This window comes from Mustela lutreola, chromosome 2 (genome assembly GCF_030435805.1).
Source record: "Mustela lutreola isolate mMusLut2 chromosome 2, mMusLut2.pri, whole genome shotgun sequence".
NCBI lineage: Eukaryota > Metazoa > Chordata > Mammalia > Carnivora > Mustelidae > Mustela > Mustela lutreola.
Genome location: NC_081291.1, coordinates 180,004,907 through 180,017,025, shown reverse-complemented (window position 1 = coordinate 180,017,025; position 12,119 = coordinate 180,004,907). Strand labels below are relative to the sequence as shown.

The 12,119-nt window shown below is 33.1% G+C and overlaps 1 protein-coding gene across 4 annotated transcripts in view; it reads left to right on the top strand.

Moving 5' to 3' along the window:
• Positions 1 to 12,119, top strand: part of EPHA6 (EPH receptor A6) — an 878,132-nt gene that overhangs the window by 137,833 nt on the left and 728,180 nt on the right. The gene's annotated exons all lie outside the window — the stretch shown is intronic.

Here is a 12,119-nt window from a genome sequence, read left to right as displayed (position 1 = left end):
TACCACTGACAGTTTAATTCTGAAATGATAAGGCACAAAAAGAAGGAATTATACTTGCATGTGTATCAGAACTAATGTTATAAGGTTATATATTCACAGGTCTGCTTAATTCAAGCATGGCACTTCAAAAGTTTAAGACATCTTTCTAATTGTTTATAGTTCTCTCACCACCTTTTTCATAGGAAAATCTATATTCAGTTTATACCCTTTATCACATTTGCCTTGTATTATAATTATTATTTCAGGAAGAGTGTTTTGTTGCTCTTATTCTTCTTTCCATATTATTCAGTTGTAAACTCCTTGATAGAATTGATGGTATCTCAATGTATCATTGTTTCTGTCTCCGATATAGTTTGATAAATCAATTTTAAAATATTAATTACATAGGAAATCTGTTGATAGAACTAAAGGCATAAAGTTAGACATTAAAAAAATATATTTTGTGGGACATCTAGATGGATCAGTTGGTTAAGTTGTCTGACTTGATTTGGCTCAGGTCATGATCTCAGGGGTGTGAGATCAAGCTCCATATCAGGCTCCACATTGGGCTAGGCATGGAGCCTGCTTAAGATTCTCTCTCTCCCCCTCTCCTCTGTCCTCCTTGCCTCACTAAAACAACAACAACAAAACAAAACAAAACAAAAACTTGGCCAAAAATATGCTTTATAGATGAAATAGGCTAGTGGTTCCTAACACTTTGTATTTATTAATTTCAGAAGCATTTACAAATCCAAAGCCTGGAAACATGTGTGGCTACTGTCTTTTCTTAATAGCCTAACACATTGCTAATTTAGACAGACTAGAATGGTGGTCCAAATCCCATTTTAAAAAATTGTAACTTTTTCACATTGCACTGAGTAAACACTCAATGAGATTAGTTACCAGTCTAAATAAAATAAGCAATAATAAACATAACCCTATAGTAAGGAATAACATGGGGTTCTTTATATTTTATAAATGAGAGCACTGTTGACAAATTTAGCTACTCTAAATTCTATACAGTATGGATCAGCAAAACTGAAGAGAGGCAACAATTGTTAAGAGAAAAATGGACCAAGAACAAAGTTTTTTCACAGAATGAGATAGAGAAAAAGCAATGTCATTAATCCTGTTAATAAATAATTTTAATTAAAGTGGTAAACATATTTTTTTCAGTCAAGAAAAAAATTAAATAGATCAGATTTAGGAGTTCACAATGACAGGTGAAGTTGAGCAATAGTTCTATAAATAACTGCTCCCAATAAATGAAGCAAACTCTGAAGAAACTGTAGGAAAGTGGTATAGTCTTTTAAAAAGGGTCTAGGGAGTAAGAGATAATTTAGTTCAAACCTCTCATTTGTCTCATAGTAGATCTTTATGTGACTATACATATATGTATGTCTATGGATATAGATACAAACATGTATATATGCATACACACATCATATTAAAAATTGTAGAGGAAAGATGGACTAGCAGCCTATATATTCCTGAGGAATTAACTGTAAAAATTAACTATTAAATGAAAATAAAAGTGACAACAAAAGTGAAGATTTTGTAAATTATCATTGAAATATAAGAAAGGTAAATTATACAATTAATGATACATATTCTCTAATATTAATAGTGTTAATCTAATGCATCATCAATTGTATTATATACAACAGCATATAAATATGCTGCCATATGTTCATCCTTCTTCAGGTACTACACATTTCTCTAAAAAAATTTCCTTGAAAAATTATCTGTATCTTGTCTTCATTACTTCTCCATGCAAGAACTGTCTGTATTCCCCATCTTTATTCACAGAACAATTCCACTTTTGTCCAGCTGTTCTGCCAAAACAACCCAACTCAAGATCATATGGTCACAAATTTAGAAGTTAGTTTTCAACCTTACTCTTATTTGAGTTATCAACAGCATTAATTATATGTAATAGCTACCTCTTTTTTGAAACAATTATATCAATTGGTTTCCATAAAATCACTCAGTTTTGGTTCTTTTCTTAACCTTTTCTGTTTTCTTGGTTGATTTCTCCTTCAAGGATCAGTAATTTGATTCTTATATTGCCATTTACTCTCTATGGTTTTATTCAACCTCAGTATTTTATATTAACTGAATCCTGAATATATATTCCAGCCTAGATTTCTGCTGTGAACTCAGACTTGTACATCCAGAATTCTACCTTCTCAACTTGAATGTCTCTCGGGCATCTTATATAACATATCCAAATCTGAAACTCCTTATTAACCCACCTCAACCTGTTCCTTCCACAGTAATCACTGTTTCACAAAAGTGAGATCCCAGTATTCTAGTAACTCTAAACAAAAACTTGGAGTTTTTTTTTTTTTTACTTCACTCTTTCCTCAAACTTTATAATGGGCTCAACAGCAAATTTCTGTGGCTTTCCTTTAAAAATATATACAGAATGTTTTTCTTTTAAAATAAACTTTTTGGGGCACCTGAGTGGCTCAGTGGGTTAACCTTCTGCCTTCGGCTCAGGTCATGATCCTAGAGTCCTGGGATAGAGCCCCACGTCAGGCTCTCTGCTCAGTGAGCCTGCTTCCCTCTCCTCTCTGCCTGCCTCTCTGCCTACTTGTGATCTCTCACTGTCAAATAAATAAATAAAAAAATTTTAAAAATAAATAAAAAATAAAATAAACTTTTTATTTAAGTTTTTTGTTTAAATTCTAATTAACATACAGTGTAATACTACTTTCAGGTGTATAATTTAGGGATTCAGCACTTCCTTATAGTACCTGATATTCATCATAACAAGTACACTTGTTTATCCACATCACCTATCTAACCCATCCCCCAATCTACCTCCCTTCTGGTAACCATCAATTTGTTTTCTGCTATTAAGAATCTGTTGCTTCATTTCCTTTTATTTTTTTTAAGATTTTTTATCTATTTATTTGACAGGCAGAGATTACAAGTAGGCAGAGAGGCAGGCAGAGAGAGAGAGGAGGAAGCAGGCTCTCCGCTGAGCAGAGAGCAGGATGCGGGGCTCGATCTCAGGAGCCTGGGATCATGACCTGAGCCAAAGGTAGAGGCTTTAAACCAAGGAGCCACCCAGGCGCCCCACTTTATTTCCTTTTAAAACCGTTACTGTAACCACTTTAGTCTATGATACCATCATCATTCCCTTGGATTACTAGAATAGCCCTAAATAGATTCTGTGATTCCATATTTACCATCCGCCCCAAGAGTACAGACTTGCGTTGTCCAGTAGGGAACCCCAAGGCTGATGGATTCCCTGAAATGAAATAGTCTTCACTTACCCTGTATTTTCTGAATTGCATATCTGGACAAATTGAACGAGTAGCTAACTCATATATGACCAAGGCTAATGAAAGTTATATAATCCAGATTCTGGAGTTAGGATAGGTTATCAACTTACTCTAATAAGAAACATATGTTTTCTAAACTTATTTTTTATTTCGTATCAGGGTAAGTATTTAAATTTGGGATATTCTGCATTTTTCCATAGCCTGTATTTTTCACCATCCCTTGTAACTTAAGTTTGCCATGATTTGTTGTACACCAACCAGATTTTTTTTAAATGAGAAATTTCATTTGGAAACTCAATTTAGTATTTATATCATTGAAAAATAAAGTACAAGATTTACATTTCAAATGTTTTGATCCACTATGTGTTGAAAAGTTGATTTATAAATCATTTAGTTTTATGTTATGGAACATTACAAGTGAACTATCAAAGCTATAGTCACCTGTAATTTAAAGACTAATGTTATCATCTCTCCTTTCTTTCACTACAGAAACGATTTTTAAATTGCTTTATTTTTATTTACATATTTACAACTTTATTTTATAATGCAGTATTTCATAAAGTGTCTCTATTAATTTACATTTTACCAGCAATGGAGTTCCTGTTCATATTTTTATACACAAATTTATATTTTCATATCACATACGATAATAATTAATTCTAGAGTATTTAACTTTTACCAGGCCAGTGGATATAAAAAATTAATTTCAGGTTGTTTTTAACTTGCATTTCCTGTTCATTTGTGAAAGTGAGCTTCTTTTTATATTTATTAGCCATTCCTTTTTCCTTTCTTGTTCAAGTATTTTGCTCCTTTTTTCATTTTGTTTTCTTTTTCTTGTTGATTTTTGAGAGTTCATTATATATGTTTTGAATATGTATTCCACACATATTTAAAGTTGCAGTATTTAAAGTTTATAATTTGTCTTGTCACCTTGTGGGATCTTCAAAATACAGAAGCTTTATATTTAAATGTAATCATATATGTATTTTTCCAATTTTGTATTTGTATTTTTTTTAATTTTATTTTTTTATTTGAGAGAGAGAACATGAGCTGGTGGGAGGAGCAGAGGAAGAGAGAGAAACAAAAAGAGAAGCAGACTCCCCACTGAGCAAGAAGCTGGATGGGGAGCTCCATCCTGGGACCTGGGACCATGGCCTGAGCCAAAGGCAGATGCTTAAGCAACTGAACCACCCAGGCACCCCTGTATTTGTATTTCTTACAGAAATTATACAGAAGTTATACATGGCTTAATATATAAGCCAACAAAGTCCTGGAGTAAAATGTGAAGTGTTTAGCTCCTACTTCCTCTCTTAAAGGAAGTTTACTACTTCCTTAGAGTTAACTACTAATTAAAACTTGGTATTGTTGACACAAAATGAACAAACCTTTCAGAATTAAAAGAATTAGAGAGAGAGAGAGATTTATTCCAGCCCAAGTTAGGACAGCTGCCCATGATACACGGTTTTCACAAATAAGAGAGTGCTCCAGTAAGGGAACATTTTGTGAAAGGCCGTATACATTTTTTATATAAAAATTTACATATTATTAGACAAAAATATTTTCAGAAAGTTGAGACCTTATCTTAAGTTTCTAAGTATATGAAGGGCTCTATGACTTTAATCTTATGGGAGCCAGGAAAGTTATACTTTTTCTTATCTTTTCTGTTCAGAATGCTCCTTTTGATTACTTTCTTTAAGCAGATTTACAGTGTCTACTTGGGGCAGAAATAGAGCCCATGGTTTGAGGTTTCATGCAGTCATTTTGACCTTGCTAAATTTTAAAGTATAGCTTTCCTGGGAACCCAGGAGCAGGCCCACAATTAAAAAGTTGAAAATTTGCCCTATTAATATCTATCTTTCCAGGTCATTACAAAATAAAAATGGTCTAGTTCTACAAATTTTATGAAGATTTCTTTGATCTCACTTGATAATACAGCATAGACAACCTTTTATATTAGCATGTGCTGACCTATCTCATACTTGCTATTTCCTCTTTCTCTTATACCCCACCCCATATCCAAATCATTAGCAAGTCTTATCAGGTCAGCCTTAAAATATATCTAGTATCATTACATTTACTGCTGCTATTTTAGTCTAGACACTATCCCCTCTCACTTGAACTATTTTAATAGAGTATTAACTGATGTCCCTCTCTCACTTGCCTTCTGCAGCCTATTACCCAGATAGCAACAAGAATGACCCACTTAATATATAAGCCAGATCTCATCATTCCTTGTGACAAAACCTTCCAGTCATCTGAAATCTTATTAAGAGCAAAAGTCAAAATCCTCACTATAGCCTGCTTGAGTCTTAGTGATCTTTCTTTTCAGCTGTCTCTTTGAACTCATTTCTTACCTCTTAACTTACACACTGAGTTCTAGTCACCACTGGCCCCTTGCTGTTTCTCAAATAAGTTATACTTGTTCCCAACTTGTGCCCTTTGATCTATTTCCTCTTCCTTTAATGCTCTTCCCCCATTTTTCTTCTAGTCTTGCCCCCTCAGTTAAGTTTCAAATATCACTTGATTATCTCTATAAAAGAATACTTGTCTTGTTCACTCACAGCTTTTTTACCTTACTTCACCTTATTTTTCTCTAAAGCACTTTTTACCAGTGATATTTCATGTTTCTTCTTAATTTTCTTTAAAACAAGCTATCACCTAATAAATATTCTGTGAAAGCAGAGAGTTTGTCTCACATTTTCACTGGTGTGTGTCCTAAATAGAATACTGTCACATAGAAGGTTCTTAATAGATATTTATTGAATGAATTATTGAATGATTTGAATGATTAATGAACTATATTAACAATTCTATGTAAAGTATAGATCAACCATAATTTACCCATTGACCTATTGTAGATATTTCATTAGTCTCTAATTTTTCACTATTAGCAGTAATTTTCAGTGAACATTCTTGTATTTCTATAGCATATTTTTAAAGCTAGACATACTATATCAAAGGGTATAAAAATTTAAATTTGATATGTGCTGACAAGGTGACCTTCAAAAAGATGGATTATCTGTATCTTTACAATACTGTTTTTATCCATGGACCTGCTGTATCTGTTACATTTATTCAGGTTTCCTTGTATATATTGAGTTTCATTCATACATGTGAAAAGACTTGCTATTTATTCATACTTTTCATGGTTTTTCAATGTCCATACAGGAAGTATTTAAGGCATTTAGTACTGCATATTTTCCAAGGAGGCAGAAGAGAAGCAGTTTTTGTATGTGAAGAATTTCCACTTAAGTCTTGGAAGTTAGGATTGGTTCTGTTTAATACTTGTTATCAGTATTCCCAGCACCCCCCCTTTTTAACTCATTTTTGGTAAACTTCAAGATTAATGGCAAAAGGAATATGTGTCCTAAAAAAAGATATTATGATGTGCATTTATAGAAGCAGGCAGAACTTTTAAGAAATAAGGGTCAAGTTTTGTTGTTTTTATTGAATTATCTTTATTATAACCATTGCAGACAGAATTCAATGATTTAAAAGGATATATAATGAACAACAATCATCTTATTATCCATATTAGTAAATCTAGCATTTCCCATCTTCTTACACATTATGCTAATGACTTTTCCGATGGATACACTTCAGTTAAAATATAGGAGTCACTAGAAAAGTATTACAAGTAAGAGCAGATATAAACTGCTTGTGTGATATGAAAAATGCTTTGAAGAAATCAGCTGAAGAATAATTTGCTGATAACCCTAAGGGGTAAAAATATTTAAAACACATGCTTTTCTCATAGTTACATGAATCAGTATTCAGTAGGAAATGCGGTAAACATGCCCTTTACATTTCTGAGTAAATGTTTTAGCAGATTAGTGTCAAAGGTTGCTAAATGGGAAAATGTTCCATGCTGTAAAAAGAACATGAAAATAAATTTTAGAGCATTATTCAATACATATACATTTCTTTACAAGTGTCTTCCTAAACCTTCTAAAGAAATAACAACTCATACACACAGAAATGGCTTAGAGATTGGTAATTAGAAGTAAAATTTCTCTCCTCAAAGGTTATTAAGAAACTGCTAATAAGAGGTTATATAGGTGACAGTAACTAATTCTGATGAGTGAATCAGAAAGTTTAAGCATACCAGATAGCTATGACCCATTGAACTGACTAGATAGCTTCTAACCCAGCATGTAAAATGAATACAAATAATGTACTTAGCCCAGAACTGGAAAATGACTCTCAGGTTTTTGAGGTTCTGGGAAGAAATCTGATGGACCCTGTTTCCTTTTTTTTTTTTTTTTAAATTCCTTCTAGCTAAGTGCTATGACTTTGGAATGAAAAAAATATGTTAAGTAAACAGCAGGTTACAGAGATTAGGATTCTATACAGAGGGGTTCTTGGCAAGCTAGACTAACATTTTGCAAAGATTTGAATGAATTAATTTGGCAGGAGAATTTTTCCCTGTGATCAAGAGGGCATTAAAATAAAATTTAATAATAAAAAATTTTAAAAAAAGAAAAATAATAATAAAATTTAATACAAAGGAAGAAAAAGTTGTCCAGATAATTCCACTTACCCAGTATAAGAGAGAAAATAAAAGCTGTAGAAAATTTGAATCGCAGTGATGAGAAAAGTAAAACCTGAATGAAATAAAATTCTTACAGACTTAACGGTTAGTGTGCTGAACAGAGCAGGAATAATGTGCAGTGTGATTTGGAAAATAACAAGGAGTCATTAAAAGGATTTTGGATAACAGCAATAGAATGGCATCAAGGGATCAAAACTTAAAACCCAAAAGGGAGAGAAATCTGTGAAGTTATAGAGTATTTGGAGAGTATAAAAAGGAGAAAAAATAAATGTTGGCAATGTTGAATGACTAAGGACATTACCAAACACATACATACCATTAAATTGAGGTTCTCAATTTAATTTTGAAAATTTGAACCAAATAAAGATACAAATGGGGCCTATGACTTTTGGATCTTTTCATATATGCAGAATTATGTTTTACTTAATTTTAATGAAACTCCTATTTCACAATGTAAAGAGTCTGTCATTGGAAAGGCATCATGGGCTTGAGAACCTCGTAACTACAAAGAATAATAGAAGTTATTAACTTTTTAAAATATTTTATTTATTTGACAGAGAGACACAGCTAGAGAGGGAACACAAACAAGTAGGGGTGAGGGGGAGTGAGATAAGCAGGTCTCCCACTGAGCAGGCAGTCCCATGTGGGGCTCCATACCAGGACCCTGGGATTGCGACCCAAGCTGAAGGCAGCCAGCCAATGACTCAGCCACCCAGGTGCCCCAGAGGTTATTAAATTTTAATCCCTTGTTAAATTCCTGTCAATATAACAGTAAAAAGTGTTGCGAAAATAATAGAATCTTTGGCAATAAATAACTAAGTTACATTGGCATTTTCACTAGTTAAATAAAACAAAGGCGTTGGAAAAACTAACAATTTATTTCATTAATTTTTACTTGAAGAAAACTTTAGTGATGCACATGAATGGGATCCCCCCAAAACTGTGCTACTGTATCACAAAAAAGTAGAGAAAACATAATAAACCTATGCCTCATAGCAACTAGTTTAAGACAGTTTGAAATCTCAGCAATGGGGCTTTATAACTCTGTATTCTATTGTTCTCCAATAATGTGACTCATCTACTCACTGAATATTAGATTTTTCCATTCTTTACTATTATGCTTCCTTTAAGATTCTGATTTCTTCTTAAGTTTGGCTATTTGCTAGCACGGACTTTAGAATATGTGACACAACTTCTATAAAACTTTATCTCGTTATATGTAAAATGTAGGTAACAATATTACCCACCTTGTAAGATTTTTGTGAGGACTAAAGATGATATTGCATGTAAAGTCTTAACACAATGGTTGTACTCATTCAGTAAATACCAGTAATAATATTGACCAATACTTTAATAATATTGGTAATGATATTTATCGAGTGATTTAGATTTTCTTATACTAGCATTTCACATGACATTCTTACTATATATATTTTGGAGGGAGAGATGGATGATAATGGAGTATTAACGTGAAATATACATTGTTACTTCTCTTGTTAAAATTCATATTCTTCATTTTCATATTGGTGAGTCTCCTCCAATAATTGTTTTATACTTTTAAATGGTCATTCTTGCTCCACTATGATTATTAAGTAGATCATGAAGGAGCAAAAGTGAAATTAGGGAAACTAGTTGGATGACAATTGCAAAGGCACCAGTAAAAGATGAGGATGCTTTGAACTAGGTTGTTGGTAACACAGATGGAGAAAAATTGCTATATGTGGAATATGTTTGGAAAGTAAAGCTAATGTGACTAGTTGTCAAATTGTGTGTCAGATATGACATCCCTCTCTTTTCTGTGGTGCTTATAGAAACCAGTAATTTCTACCTTTTTATTCAAGATTGTTCAACTAGACTGTGTTAAATAATATAGACATGATGTACAATAGAGAAAGGGATAAATATTATTATTAAACATATTTATCAATAAATGTAATTAATAAAGATATAATTAATGCATTGTAAACCTCATCCATTTTGAGTGTACGACTCAATGACTTTGGTATACTCACGGAGCTGTGCAACCATTGCTACAAAGATTGGAACACAATCATCACCCCAGAGGAAGCCCTCTACTCAACAGTAATTCCTTTTCATGCCCTCATGCCCTTCTCAGCTCATCTCACTCCAACCTCCACACTAGGCAAACATTAATCTACTTTCTTTTTCTAGAGATCTGCTTATTCTGGATAGTTCATATAAATGGAATCATACAATATATGTGATTTTTGTGACTAGTTTGTTTTTCTTAACATAATGTTTTCAAGATTCATCCATGTTACAGCATGTTTTTTTAAAATTCACTTAGGATTTATTTATTCCTTTGAATTGTCAGATACTATTCAATTATACAGATATATTCCATTTTTTTATTCATTCTCCTTTTGGTAGGTAATTTGTTTCCTCCACTTTGGGCTTATATGATAATGCTGTGAACATTCATTTGTAAGTTTTTGTGTGGAACCATGTTTTTATTTCTCTTAGGTATATATCTAGGAATGGACTAGCTGGGTCACAAGATAACTCTGTTTAACATTTGAAAAACTGCAAAACTCTTTTCTAAAGTGTCTGTGCCACTCTGTATTCCCACCAGCAATATATGAGCCTTTCAATTTCTCCACATTTTCACTGGCATTAATTATTGTCTGTCCTTTTGCTTGTAGCCAATCCTAGTGGGTGTGAAATGGTTTCACGTTTTGGTTTTGATTTGTGTTCTCTAATGATTAGTGATTTGAGAGTTTTTGTGTGCTTATTATATGTTTCCTTTGAGAAATTTCTATCCAAACCCTTTGCCTATTTTTTTATTTGAGTTGTCTTTTAATTGTCCAATTGGAAGAGTTTTGTGTTTGTTTGTTTGTTTGTTTGTTTAATACTGTATACAAGACCCTTATCATTTATACAATTTACAAATACTGTTTTCCACTCGGTGATTTGTTACTTTCTTCATATGTTACTTGCAGCACACAAGTTTTAATTTTGAAATCCAAGTTATCTAGCTTTTCTTTTGTAGCTTGTTCTTTTGTATCTAAGAAACAACTGATTAATCCAAAGACAGAGATTTATTCCTGTGTTTTCTTTTAAGATTCTTATAGCTTCAGTTCTTATATTTAGGTCTATGGATCATTTTGCATTAATTTTTGTGTACAGTGTAAGAAAGGAATCCAACTTCATTCTTTTATATGTGTAGGTACACAGTTGGCCTGAAAATTATGTTTTTTCAGTAACAAATATGTTGCTTATGAAACAGGGAGCAAAACTCTACTGGGGCTGATTAGAGAACCTTTATTTAATATATAGCATTTGTGAATTTCCTGAAGTATGAGTAGAATTTGGATGGGTAAATATGTAGAAGGGGAGAAAATGACAGGCTTCTATGGAAAAGAGAAAGGAGCAAAAATTTAAAATAACTATTTCATTTTGACAAGGTTTGCAGAGATCTTAAAACACAAACATCAACAGTCCCTGAGACAATCAAGTACAAGACATGTCTTTGGGAGGTACTTTGGCTTTATCTACCACTGGAGGCAAGCGAAATGTATTTGTAAACCAATTTTCTAGAAACCTTTGATTAAGGAATGTTTGGAGTGTGTGTTAATTCCCCAGAGCTTTTGGTTCCCACTTTGGTATTATAGATACTTTTCTCAAGGGACTTGGCCTGCTGTTTAGTTGATGGGCCTGGGGTATGAGAAACACTGTAGTGCAGAATGTGGGTCTGGGATAGTAACTTCACTGTCAACACTGATATTAGTTTTGATGCATCTTGAAATTCCTTAGTTTTGAGGTCCAGCAGTGCTATCATTGCTGTCTTAGCTATCTCACGTCTTGGAACATCATGATCTTCTAGCCAATGCCACACACCCTTGTGTGTCCATTTCCTCTGGTTGCCATTCTAGATTGGCCCCCCATTTTGACACTTATGACCATTATGCCCACTTTTCATCTTATATTTAAGTGTTGCCATTTGTCCTCTGCTATTCCAAAGAAGCAGAATTCCAACTACACTTTCAAATCTGGTCTATAAATCACAACCTGAGTTTCCCAAGACAGGGCTGTTCTCATTAGTACATTCCCTTTTGCTGTGTGGAAGTGTATCTTTAGGGCCATCCCAGGAATATAGTCAACTGGTGGATTCTTTAGTGTTGTTTTAGCACAGCTAGTGTGGTATGCTTATCTCTCTGAAGTTTTGATCCCCTCATCAAGACGTGGCACAGGTATTTTTACCTTTTTTACTTTAGATTATTATCATCCCCTCCACCAATTTCTACTTCAAAGAAACATCCTAACATCCTGACAGC